General features: G+C 40.1%; 1 protein-coding gene and 1 long non-coding RNA gene across 6 annotated transcripts in view; one reads left to right on the forward strand and one right to left on the reverse strand.

Moving 5' to 3' along the window:
- PLCB1 (phospholipase C beta 1) overlaps nucleotides 1-14283 on the reverse strand; it is a 767658-nt gene that overhangs the window by 226620 nt on the left and 526755 nt on the right. The window lies entirely within an intron of this gene.
- LOC131382237 (uncharacterized) overlaps nucleotides 9454-14283 on the forward strand; it is a 121325-nt gene continuing 116495 nt past the window's right edge. Inside the window, exons 1-2 of the long non-coding RNA XR_009211534.1 lie at nucleotides 9454-9581; nucleotides 11896-11989. This is a non-coding gene — a long non-coding RNA (uncharacterized LOC131382237). The remainder of the gene's footprint in view (nucleotides 9582-11895; nucleotides 11990-14283) is intronic.

Genomic DNA, 14283 nt, shown 5'->3' on the forward strand with positions numbered 1-14283 from the left:
GGATGTGTTTGCTGCACTTGAAAAGTATGAGAGTTGGTAAGGCATCATTGCAGAGGGATCTGTCTTTGTCTCTTTCGGAGTAATCCCTAATATTGATATCTTTAGGTCTTTCCTCTTAGGCAGATTAGATTCTTGGGAGAACTTCTATCTAATCTCTTGCCAGGATAAAGTGAAGGCCTGGATGCCAGCATTCTAGAGCAAGATTGGAGAAGAATGCAGGAGGTCTCAGCATTTTTTCGTATGCTTAGGATCACTTTATCTCCTTGCTGTCAAAATGGTACTTTCTTTCTTTCTCTCCCTCCCTCCCTCCCTTCCTTCCTTCTTTTCTTTCTTTCTTCTTTCTTTCCTTTCTTTCTTTCTTTCTTTCTTTTTCTTTCTTTCTTTCTTTCTTCTTTCTTTCTTTCTGTCTGTCTCTCTTTCTCTTTCTTTCTTTCTCTTTCTTCTTGAGACAGAGTCTCTCTCTGTCACACAGGCTGGAGTGCAGTGGCGTTATCTTGCCTCACTGCAACCTCTGCCTCCTGGGTTCAAGTGATTCCCCTGCCTCACCCTCCTGAGTAGCTGGGACTACAGGCACGTGCCACCATGCCAGGCTAATTTTTGTATTTTTCGTAGAGACAGGGTTTCACCAGGCTGGTCTCTAACACCCGACTTCAGGTGATCCGCCTGCTTAAGCCTCCCAAAGTGTTGGCATTACAGGCGTGAGCCACTGCGCCCGGCCTGTAGCCTGCTTTCATCTGGGCTTTGTGTCATCCTCACACCCTGTTTTCCTGACTCCAAAGAATAAATACATAAATAGTCCCTCTAAGGTGGGAGTTCTGACTGTTCCTTAAGTAGCTGTCAACTATCCTCTTTGTTTTATGCCTTATCTTGAATCCCATTTCCAGAGGAAACAAACATCATCAATTTCTGAGACTTTTAAAGTTTTTTATAAAAAAAAAACTTGGATTGGTTCCAGGTATTCACACGGATGATCAATGATCAGGTTCTCAGATCTGTCAACTGCTGTAAATATAAAGCCAGATGCCTAAATTATGTAATGGTCATTTCTTATCTATTATCCCTCACCCTTGCCAGATTAAGCCCTTAAAAGTCTCTTTTAATGGAGTTTTGGTGTGGTTTCAAGAAAGTTCAGTTAGTTGAATATGTTCAATCTACCATATTTATCCTGAAGTTCTATGATTCTACTATACCATACTGCAGATATTTTTGTTGATTAAGTTTAAAAGTCAGATCTTACGTTCCTTATCTTTGATCTTAGTATTTGTAGGTAATGTTGAATCAGATGGGAAGAGCAGAAGGTCTTCTGCTTTGCCTGGCAGGGACTTATCATGGGATTCCCTGGCTTTCTTTATATTTTTTCTAATGAAAAGTATGCAGTGACTAATCTCTTACCACAGATGGCACTGTATGGATGATCTGTCAGGTTTTCCTTGCTATATCTTCTCCCAGGTAGAGTGCCATCAGAGCCACAGAGGAAGCTTGAGCTCCCAGGTACTTATTAGGTTGGAAATAGCTTGGATATCTTGGCTTCTCTTGCCAATCTCACAAGGCCGCTTGTGTGGAACAGGTGCGGTGGTGCGTGCAAGAAGCAGTCAACTCCCCACGTTTCTAAAGGAGTGATCATTGAGTCAAGCTGACCTTTGATTTTCTGAGTGCTGGTGACTTGTCCAACTCCCGTCATGGTGGTCATCGGATATGCTGATACTTGATTCAATCTCCAGGAAATTATGTCCAGATTTGTAATTCTGTACCCTAAGTCTGTCATGTAAAGTTGCAATTTGAATTCAAAACACTGCCAGAGAAATTATACCATTAAATCTAAAAAAATTAAGGAGACTTCTAGAACTAAATTCTAAGGTGATACAATAAATCATGTGTTCAATCCTGTCATATTTGAGAGTTGACATATTTCCTCCTTTATCCTTCACCAGTCCCTCTTACTCTTTTCCAAAACAAGCAGCAACAAAGCATTTGACCTTTTGCTTCAGGGAAGAAAGGGATGGCAGAGAAAGAAGAATGAAAAGGTACATTCTTCTGCTTGGTCCTGAGGACATTCTCATACGAAGGCTTCCTTGTCCTCAAGTCTAGGAGAAACCGCAGACAAGCCTGATGTCCTGAAGAGAGAAGCTCTGTGGCTCCTTTCCCAGAAGGTGCTCCAGAAAGTTGCTGCTGGTATTCCCAAGCAGCCAGAACCCATAGAAGCAGAAGTGTCTAAGTAGATGGGCCTGAGCCTTAGAGAATTCCTCCTCCATCCACTCAAGGGTGGCAAAGATGGAGCTGAGTCTGTGGTTATGAAAAAGATGGTCAATGACCAAGACCAGAAAAGAATGAGATGATGCAGGGCTACCAGCTTGGACCAGATTCCCTCTCTGATGCCCAGACACTAGGGAAGGCTCTTAGTGCTTAGCCACCACTCTATGTTATTTCAAAATAGAAATTGAAAGCGAGAGAGAGAGAGACTTGTTCTGAGGGCACTGAGAGCCTCCTCAAATGTTATCATAACATGAAGCCTTTCCTGAGTAGCCTATACAAATAGCAATCTCTCCTGCTGGCTCTCCTGTCTCATATGCTGTTTAATATTTCTCCATAGCATTTATCACCCTCTGTCATTCTACTAATGGATACATTTGCTGGTATGCTAGTTTTGGTCTCTTCATCCAGGGATTGTGAGCTTCATGAGGATGGAGTGTCTTAGTTTGTGTTTCCCTTGAAGGAAATGAGACAAAACATGTACTTGAGGGTGATCCCATTTAAGATTTAAGGGGAGAGGGAGCTGGAGTATTTACACCAAGTTCCATCAGTCATTGTTTGAGGACTGCTTCCAGGGGGATAATTCCCCAGTACTCTTTGGCCAACTGCACCCTTGGGAAGAGGGGGCTGTGGCATCTAAAGAGAGCCTTCAGCAAAGAGATGCAGGCACTCAGTGGGAAGTCCAGCAGACAGGCAGTGTTTCTCTAGTTCGCTGCTGATCTTTAGAACTCATAACAGTGCCTGGCTTGTAAATGCTCAATAAATATTAATTGAAAAAATGATTATTTTGTCCCCAAATATTAACATTTATGTATTAATTTATATTGTGAGTGGTTTTGTGCTTCATCTTGGCAACCAGGTATCTCAAATGATATTGTATCACAGACAACTAAAAATGGCAATTCCGAATTCAGCCGTAAATGACACTACAAAGGAAGGACCAAGAAGAAAACATCAAAGAAATGCAATGAACAGCTCACAGACCAGAACCAAGAGGCCTCGCTGGTGCTGACTAACAGTACCTTGAAGCCCAACAAATACGCGGAAGAAAGACAGGGATTTGGGGGGCTGAGTCCTAACAAAGTCTTATAGAGATTGAAAGTTTTATCCTTACGCCCTACCTCTGCCTAGGAGAAGTGCTAACCAGACAGCATTAAATGCTCAAAGCTATCAAAATAGACCGGAAAAGGGGACTAGAATAATTCAGAATAAGCCAAATCAATCCTTAAGTGACAGCAGAGTTGGCTGTACTTCAAGATATTGCACATTGCGAGCCACCTGCTCCATCAGGGCCATCTCTTCTTAGCTTCCTTTGCTCAGCCCTGGTAGAATTTCCTATTAGATTCACAAGTAAAGTCTCTGAAATAATTTAATAGGCTCTCACTTTCCACCGAGTTCATGAATGTGACTTTATTTATTTATTTATTTATTTATTTATTTTCGAGATGGACTCTGGCTCTGTCATCCAGGCTGGAGTGCAGTGGCACGATCTCAGCTCACTGCAACCTCTGCCTCCCAGGTTCAAGTGATTCTCCTGCCTCAGCCTCCCGAGTAGCTGGGATTACAGGCGCACATCACCATGCTAGGCTAATTTTTGTATTTTTAGTAGAGATGGGGCTTCACCATGTTGGCCAGGCTGATCTTGAACTCCTGATCTGAAGTCATCCACCCTCCTCAACCTCCCAAAGGGCTGGGATTACAGATGTGAGCTACTTTGCCCAGCTGAATGTAACTTTAAATAAGGTCAGGTAACATAAGCTGATGCCCCTCATTTAACTATAATTTCTGAGCTCAGTAGCAAGTCCTCAGCATCTAATTCTTTCATTACACTTTGCATGAGCTCTGTGACCCAGGGGAATAAAAGAGTAGTACATAGGGCATAGTCAAAAACTAATCCCTAAATATAACTCATGGCACATTGCTAAGGTCTCTGGAAGGGCCCCCACTGAGGCTCTTCCCTGCTCGATATGCATATCTGGATGGTTAGCTAGGAAATGCCCCCATCATGGCATCAAAGAACTAGCATGGAACTGCTCCTGAGCTAGCCCTAAAAGCAGTTTAAGGCAGCAGCAGCAAAGTGCTAAAGGAAAAAGGATCAAGGAAAGAAAATGTGGCAGGCCATGCTTACACATGCAGTACTAAAAAAACAAAACAAAACAAAACAAAAAGAGTATGACAGGAAAGTGCAAGGAAGAAGAGAGCCTTAGAAGAATTTCGTGGTTTAAAATATTTCCAGCATATTGTTTAACAATCTTTTATGAGATGCTACTTGCTACGTGCAAGTATTAACTCATTTTATCCTCACAGCAATTCTGTAAGTGGGTACTTTTATGACTATTTTACAGATGGGAAACCTGAGGCAAGTAGCTTGCTCAAGGTTTGTGCCCAAGCAAAGATAAGATTGCTCAAGTAGCTTGCTGAAGGTTGCTCAAGATTACAAATTCATAAGTGAATAAGTTGGGATTTGAGCCCAGGCAGTCAGGCTTTGTGTCTCATGCCATTAAACATGATGCTATGCTGCTTGCTGTAGAAGACATCACACATCATCTAGTGATAGAAGAAGGTAAATAACAATAATTATCATAATAATGGGAGCTACTATTACTGAGCATTGACCACATGCCAGGCATAGAAATCCTATGAGAGACGTACTTTCAAATTCCAATTTTCAGTTGAGTAAACGGAGGCTCAGAGATGTTAGCAACTTGTCTGAGGGCACAGGGTTATCTAGTGTGAAATGGATCTGGATATCATGCCTGGGCAATGGAAAGACAGACAGTGGTGGGTGTGGTTGATGGTGCTTATCCACATAACTTTCCTAACACTGGCCTGGATGGGGGGCGTGGATGATGGGAAGGAAAGGTATCCTGCCTTCTTGGCAGTTGGCTTCAATCTGGGCACTCTGCATTGGTCCTAAAAATAATCCTAAATGTGACCAAGGCAGAGTTCTCCCATGATTTACTTATCTCTCTAAAACGTGTTACTTTAATCTTTCTGTGTAAAGAAGCTGAGCTCTGGTGGACAAATGACCCATCTGGCAGAGGTGTGAGGATTAGCTCTTTGATTTGAATTTGTCTATCAGGTCCAAATTCTTTTCCCGACTTAATTTACATTCTAATCTCTGCAAGTCATTTAAAGGCATCCTCTAGCATTTTTATCCCCCACCCCATGAATCTGATTTTTAGGAAGACAAATGAAATATAATAGAAAACTTGTCATGCCAACATGAGGACAAGAGAAATGCTGAACACAAGAAGTGACATTGTTTTGTGGGCTTTGCAAAAAATATGCAGGTTAGCTTTAAAAAATAAAAACAGCTAAACACATGCAAATAACATCTTCAGAGCTCTGCAGCACAGAGAAATCTATAAATTTTGACTTGGAAGACAGATGGCCCATAAATCCATGTAGAATAATCACAGTCAAGATGGGAAAACTGGACAATGTGTCTGCCAGCTTGCATGGACACCAGCCTCCTTCTACTGTGCCAAATGCCAATTAGGCAGGATCTGGCACTCAGATGTTTGGATGTCACTGGGATTAGGTGGTTGAGAATCCATTCATCATTGCTCAATCTTCACTCTTAATACAATAATACCAGAGCATACTGGAAAGCTACCAGCCCAGTGGTTTAGCACCTCCTTAAATCACTTCTAAGCACAGCACTGAAAAGCAATTTCTCAGCTCACGTTTTTTCCTGGTGCTTTGGCCCTTGCGAATTCTGCTAGATCAGCTCAGAGAAAGTAAGTGCAGATGGCATTAATATCCCATGGCTCAACAAAGTCTATTTGCCTATTTTAAGAAATAATCTAAATGTTCCCTTCTCAGTTATCTTTGCCCGGGCACAAACTTTTCTATCACATTGGCCAGCTAACTGTGCTTTTGTACATTATATGAACTGCACTGGCTTCTTTCATTATTTTACCATTTTTCCCCTAAATCTGGAGTCAGTATGTTCTGCACCTGTTTTCATGTGTTATTATTTTATCTTAAGTTGGAAAGTGTCATATATTGTTATTCCATCTTGACTGCAAAAACTGTGCTATTACCATAACTATGTGCAAACACAGCTCCAAGATGTGGTGTGCTAATGGCCCCTAAATGGCTATGTGCTCTCAAAAGCTCCTGCAGATTAGCTCTTCATGCAGTGCTCACAGCTTTCTGTGTGCCTGCAGTTTCCCTGTATTAAGTCGTACTATTTGATGTGGTTTTGTGTGAAAATTCTTAATAATAACACCTTACTTGGATTTAGCACTTTCCGTTTTTCAAAGTATTCTCACATCTGTGAGTTTATTTACTCCTCACCATTCTATTTGGTAGGTAGAAGACAGTTTTATTATTTAACATGACAGAGAAGCAAACTTTTCCCAAGAGAGATTAAATAACCCCTTTAAAATGACATAGAAAGATAAGAACAGAATCCAGATTAGACCCTGTATCTCTTAAATACAGCTTTAGAGCTGTGTTTGGAACACAGATTTGTATAAGTACTGATTTATCATTTAAAATTAGAGGCTCTCAGAGGGTAGGAAACCAATTCCATTGCCTTTTATGAGTGCACTGTCACGGTGCTTTATGAGAGGAGACCCTCCACAGTGGTTCCTGACCATAATGCAAAGGAGGAAAAATGTTCTAGCTCCTTCACCAGAACGTCATGTTCCTTGATCAAATTGGACATTGGCTTTGTATGAGCAAGGACCATGGCCTTCACTTTGTTTATATCTCTTCCATAGTCTAGCATAAAGGCAAGCCCGGAATATTATGTTCTCATTAATGCTTTCTGATGAGCTACTTAAAACATGTCATCTTTTAGTGCCCTAAGTGCCACTTGTCTCTCATTTGGCCCTCTGCTCTGCAGCATAAAGCACAGCATGGAATGTCAGTTTCCTCTTCAGATGCCTTCAGCACATCCTTCCCCACGGTACTGACTACAGAGGAGGTTCTACTACATTGAGAGCCCAGATACGTGAAGAATGATGCCTTTTCATTGTCTGACTCAAGGGTTGACACAGGTAGCAAGACTCAAAAAACTGTGTGTTGAGTAAATAAACCAACGAGTAAGTCAAGAATAGCATGAGGGCTTCCATTCAGGTCACAAATGTTACATTTTTAGACTGACCTCTGAATAATTCATTCTCAAACAGTATAACAAGTCAAAGGTCTGGACCATCCAAAGACTCGGTTTCCTCATTGTAAAATGGGAATGATAATATGGACTTGAAGACTTGTCTGAGGTTTTGTACAAGAAATAGAAAAGCTGAAAAATGTACCATGGCAATTTGCAGGTAAAGAGCTTAGAGCAATTCCGGAAACTCCCCATAACGTCAATAAACAAAACTTCCCTTTTCCCTCAAGCTTCCCTCGCACATAGTTATTCAATAGATATTTGCTAGACGAATGAATGGAAGTACATTCACGAATGAATGGATATTAGCTAGTTTAAGAAATGGAAGTGAATCCCATTATAACTTATTTTATAATTATTTGTAATATTAGAATTTTCTCCTTGTAATTATAGGCTCCTTGAGAGCAAATACCTTATCTGGATTTTGTTCCCCTTTCTAGCAGTTCATAAGTCAGATGGGTAATACATGATTGTTAAAGTGTCCACGCAACTGCATTAGGTATACGTTAGAATAAAGAAATGCGTTCAATAAGCATCAGGTACTTTGAAGGATCTCTTTTTTGACATGCTGGAGATTCTTGTTAAAGCTGCAGAGTGAGGTGGGAATATCCTTTTTATAGTATCGTGAATAGTGTCTTGCTGGTAATAATATCATAGCAGACTGTACTGGTGCTCCAGGAGATACAGCTGGGCTGGACTTGTACCTGCATCTCTGCCTGATGGCCGACTTTATGTGGTGCAGGCTGGAAGGGCCTAAGAATTAACACTTTCTAAGAGCATCCTCCAACCAATGGCTGTGGTTGGGAGTGACTACCTTGACAACACATTTTTTTGTAAGCTGCTTTCTCTTCCTTGTTCACACTCCCTACTGCCCTACTAGTACTTCCTGGAATCACCTTTCAAACTCTATGGACTTGAATCTTCTTTCAAAGTTGGCTTCTGGGAAAACCCCCAACAAAGACATACAGCCACATTGTTCAGAAGCATTTTGGGCTCACTTTCTACATACAAGGTAGAATGCTTAGGTAAGAAGCTTGATTTTGTCCATCATTCTCAATTAACTCTCCTGTTAAAATAGTGCTATCCCTAGCTTGGAGATAATCTTTGCTGTCACAGCTGGCATCCTAGAGACTGCAGTGATTCAGAGTTAAGACAGACCTTCCAGAATCTCCATAAGAGATTTCTGAAACCCTTGGTCACTTTCCACTTCCTGGCAGGATTCCCTACTATGGTACATTTTTCAGCTTTTCTATTAAGGGTTAGGGTGGAAGGTCCAGCCCTCACTTAATCTGGTTTCCCTGTGGTTTGCTTTTTTTTTTTTCTTTCTGCATTCGACCTATTTCCCTCCCACTTATCTGTTGTATCACATTGAGTATTGACAAGACCCTGGATAATGCCGAAGTTAGGAGCCCAACGCCTGTGGCCCTGTGGCCTCTCTCCCTCCCAACACAGTACAACCTGCCAGGCAGTTTTGACTGAGCCAGAGTCCCCTCCATCCCACCCCACACACACTGCAACTTGCTCCTAGACCCTGCTGACAAGGGGAAAGGTATACTAGCCAACAATTGTCAATGCTGTGTTCTGCTGGGAGGTCACATCTTGGGGGAAAGGAGCCATTCTCTGCTCTGTCCCAATAGCTCTCACATGAAATGGCAAGGCACCTCTGAAAGGTGTGATGAAAGAAAGAAGTTTCAACAAGACTCAGCAGACTATTGGGTTGATGAGGCTACCAAGCTCACTTATCTATCCCGTGGACTGGCATTTGATTTTGCCTTTTACTATTTATATTTTTCCTGTCTGGTTATTTTCTGAAAAAAGGACATTTCAGCTGTGAGTAGACAGGGCTGTGACTTTCTGGCCAGAGCTGTGGGCCTGAGCAGACACTGAGGTCACTGAAATAAAGGAGAAAAGAAACAGAATTCCTGGGCCAGGACTGTGCCTTTCCTCCGGCCCAGGCCCTGCCTTCTGGGAATAAAGGAAACGTAATAAGGGAAAGGAAAGCAAAGGGAGTTGCCAAGTCAACCAACGAACAATAGATCCACAATGACTATCTGGAAATTTTTTTTTTTTCATTCTTAGGCTGTCTGAAATATTTCAGAGAAGTCTATGAACATACCAAACATGAAGTTAAGAAGAACTTGGAATGCACTCGGGGACGACAATGCCATTTTTCTGTAACCTTCCGCAGAGGCTGGAGAGTCAACAGGTGGAATTTAAATGAGATCTCGATCAATAATATCCTAGAGTAGCTTTTCGGCAGCTTTTTCAGTGTAGTAACTTAATTAAGGCATGATAGCATTGGCTACATCATATAGTTTTCCTCTGTTTTTGTCTTTTGGGAAGAAAATTGATCTCATCTGTGTTGACTTTGTTGATTCACTTCGGTTCTGTTTCCTTAACTACTTTGTAGGTAATCTATATAAAGTGACTTAAATGGATGCCACCTTAATTGTGAGGCAGATCTTTAAACTAGTCAGTATTTCCTTCAGAGGAGTGGTGCTTAAACTGAGTATCCTGAATACTCCAGGGTTTGGGCAGACGTCCCTGCAGAGAATGGGGTAGGTCAGGAGGGGAAAGAGTGGTAGGGCAACAGCCATCATCACCTGTATTCCAGGCTCCCCTCTATTCCACCAAGACAGCGCCTTTAAAGCTTTTCCCTATATATTGGCCTTTCTCACGAGACTTTGTTAGAAGAAATAAACAAATGGTGCTATGTCTAGGACCAGTTTGGAAACCACTGCTATAGATATTGATCACTAACTTCTAAATTGTCTGTGTTGCAACTTTTTTCTAAGCAAGTCCTGATGGAGTGCCTAGGTGGATGTCTGGAGTAGCGGGACAAAGAATATATGGTCTTGGTCCCAACATTGCCATTTCTGCAAACTGCCTCTTCTAATAACCTGACAGTTTGGCTAAGCTAAATGGCTAAGTCCTTTGTAGACTGGAAATCTATGATTTGAGGCCACTGGCCAGGGCTTCCTGATTGGAAACAACGAAGACAATAACGTGATAGGTTGGCAGGAATGATGAGGCACAGCCTCTTTCCATTTTTTTTTCTCTCAATGCTCAGCAACTCTGACCTTACCTATCTTTCACTTTTGATTCCCTTAAGGCCATTTATAGAAAAGTGCTTGTTTTAGTTTGGGTTCTTCCAAAAACAGGATCTGAGACAAGGATTTGAGTGCAAGTACCTTTTTTGGGAGTTGACCCTATGAAACAACAGTAGAGAAGAGAAGTGAGACAAGAAGGAAAGGCAGCTAAGAAGAAGGGTATCAGGCAGGTTACAGCTGTGGGCAATTAGGGCTCAGTCTCACCGAGGAACTCTGGGAGAAAGCAGAGAACACACATCAGAACTCTGCAACCCAAGGGGCATGGAAGATGAGGTATTTATTCTTCGACTACTCCTGAGGCATGCAATTCCTGGGAATTGTAGCCTGGCTGTGGATGGACTGATAGAAGGCCCTGGAGAGTTGCCAAGTGTGTAGGTGGCTGGGTTGGAACCATGATTGCCAAGGGACATGGGAATAGCACAGGTGTCTGCTACATTGCTGGACTCATCCCATTTTACAGATGAAGAACCTGAAGCTCACACAAGTAAAGTCTCTTGCCTGAGGTTTACTGGCTTCATCATGACACTGTGCCAGCCTCTTTCTTTAATTAGGGCATGTTTGATCTTTCAAGGATGGAGAGTAGAGATCATAATCATCACCATCATTAGTTTTTATAACTTCTACCTAGTAAAGCGAAATGGTGCTGGAAAAATATGATTCAAAAAACCTACTAGGAAATTGAAGTGACAATGAAGTAAATAGTAAGAGTCAAGTGTACATCCTTACACTGACGACTATAATTATAATTCCATTTTAATAAAAAGGCATAGAAAAGAATGATTGAGTCAGAAAGGACCATTTGTGCACAGATATGACATGCCATATATTTTTAAGTTTCATTAATAAATTATTATACTTATCCTTAATTGTAGTACATTAAATAAGCCTGCTAGATGAGAAACAGCAGTGTTCAGGAATGCCTCAGCCCAAGGCTCCGAGTCTCACCTCTAGACTCATAAATGTTTTAAAATAATTTGGACTAAATGCCAATGATCACTTTTCATTAGTTCAGGTAAATGACGATTTAGCCAACAACAATGAATATATGTAACCTTCTTAACAAAAGCATCTTATTTAATTCTTCCAGTAATTCTGTCAGGAAATAATTTCAAATTTGAGAAAACTAGGGAGACATGGCTAATCAAAGAAGTTAAATGGCATTGTAAGGCCAAATAAAAAGTCATAATGAATGACTGATTTCTGAACTCGTTTTAGTGTGATCTGCTCTTTTTTCTGCCAAGAGACCACTATTCCTTCCTCTAGGAAGCACATCCTGGTTGAATTTTAGGGAACCATCTCTCTGCAATTGTCAGTCCGTGTGGTTTGTGCTTTAGGTAGTTGACCCCTTATGGGCTCTAGGGGGAGTCATATGACTTAAGCCTGTCCATTTATTTTTATCCCATCCTTCAGGACACTGTGATTCTAATTGTGACCGAAGCCATGCCCTGGATTCTGGGACTTTCACTGGAACCATGAGTAAAGGGATTTCTGCATACTAGCACTGGTGAGCTATAGGCTTGGAGCTGCTGGTGACTGTCTTGTCACTCAGGAAAATCTGCCCAAGAACTAGAGCCAGTATGAGAAAATGATGAGAGATGAAAAAAGACAATTATTGATGACATGACTTGAGCTCCTGGATATAGTCATGCCTGAAACCATTAACACCTTGACTTTTTGCTTACATGCACAAGCAAATTTATTCAGTGCTTTAGTTTGAGTTAAATTTCTGCCATTTTTCAATTGAAGGAGTCTCACCTAAAACTACAGTTTTCAAGTTTCCCAAGTCCGGTCTCTTTCTATCACTCTCGGCCTATTTCTTGGTGTTGACAATGAGAGAACATAGCTTAATTGCATAATACTTTAAATAAAACTATATTGAAAATGCAATAGGGTTTTTTTCCTACTGATACAATCATTATTGGCTTAGGTCTATTTAAAGGAAAAAAAGCTAAAGCACTTGCTATATCTGAACTGCTACTGCTTTGCCTAAAACCGAATTGCTTCACCATTATAATTTTGAGTTCATTTCAACTATTAAACTATTAACTCAGTGAGTAGTGATCACTAAAAGGGATTATATAGCTTCATTTTTATGACTTAATTACAACAAAGTGGGGAAGCTTTTGTATAGTATACCTTATAAAAATTTAGGAGGAAGAACTGATGATAAAAGGAATGTAGTTTGAAACATCTGCTATTATAATCTGCTACATTAATTCAGTTATTTAACAAACACTCATGAACACCTGATCTTCACGGAATAAAAGCATGAAAAATTACTGTTTTCTTATGGTTTGGCAGTTTATTTAAGTAAAATTTGGCCTTCATTTATAGATATATCAGTTGAAGTCTGCATTCTGTTACCAAAGGTACCTATAGAGCTATTTTATTTTTCATGCTAATTTTACTCACTGTCTTTCATCTGTAGAGTTTAAGTGATTAAAAAAATAACTGTTTTGGAGACACTGATCTTGAAAGTATGATATTCATGAATATTTTGTTTGGAAGAGGCAGGGGTCATTGCATATTCCTGTGCCAGGAATATTTAAGTCTACAGTGCAAACAACATGGAAAGGAAGAAACTTTTGCTGACAAGAGGCCATGGCATTTTTCAATGTGTAATTTTTAAATAGTAAAAATAAACCAAACTCCCAGGAGAATAGTATCCTCTGTGACAAGCTTCAAATTCTCTCTTTGTGGAACCCACACACATGACCCATTTGGCCTTGCACTGCACAGAAATCCTCTGATTATTTATAACCAATATACACATCTCCCGAAACAGAAATTCCAGCATGGAGATGTGGCTGACATGCTAATTACAGCAGGTCCTCAGAGGGTCAAAGTCTATTGTCTCTTCTGGAGTTTCATTTCATACTTCCATGTGTCACACTTTTAGTCAGCTAAACTATGGTCGGCTTTGGCACTTGGGCTTTTGGTGACACTAAAAATTTTTCATTTAATTTCAAGTCTATCTTTTATGTAAAAATCATGTAAAATGCACATAAAAGCTAAACAGCATATGTCAGGTTTGTATATTATTTATTTGTTTAACACCTACTTTAAGATATGTTTATTGATATCAGAGAGTGCGTGTGTGCCTCTGTGTATGTGTATACACATGCAACTATATGTTGTGTCTATATGTTGTGTATATATATGTTATATATATGTTTATATTCTATTATGTATATTATGTGTGTATCTTATGCTTAGCATTTTATAACAAGTATAGGCTATATGGAAGTGCCTTTCTCAGGTAAATAAGACTCAATTTCCGGATCTGTGCTGAGATCAACACCAATTTAACTAACACCTGGGCACATCTGTAAACAGTTAAAATGAAAGCAGCAGAATAAATTATAATGTAATACTAAACTTCCCTACTTATTTTCTTATGTGTTTATTGATCCAAATGTATTAACTACTTGACTAAAAGTTTAAAGTTTTAAAGTTTGTAGCTCATCTGTGTTAAAATCAATTCAGCCCAAATGTTATCTCTTCCATGAACTGTTCCCTACAGGAAGAAATCTCTTTATCTTCATGCTTACTGCGCTTTCTCTGTACTTCTTAGAGCTTTGCTACTCAGTGTAGGCCTTTGCTAAGCATCTTATGCCTCACCCAGTAACTTGTCAGAAATGCAGAATCTCAAATCTGCATTTTAACAAGGGCTCAGGTGATTCAGGTGCACATTGGATTTCAAGAAGTAATATTTATATATTATATTAATTACAGATATTAGATTATTAATATATTTAGATATTATGTTAATAATATTATAATTGTATAATATATAAT

This window comes from Hylobates moloch, unplaced genomic scaffold, assembly GCF_009828535.3.
Source record: "Hylobates moloch isolate HMO894 unplaced genomic scaffold, HMol_V3 SCAFFOLD_21, whole genome shotgun sequence".
NCBI classification, from domain to species: Eukaryota; Metazoa; Chordata; class Mammalia; order Primates; family Hylobatidae; genus Hylobates; species Hylobates moloch.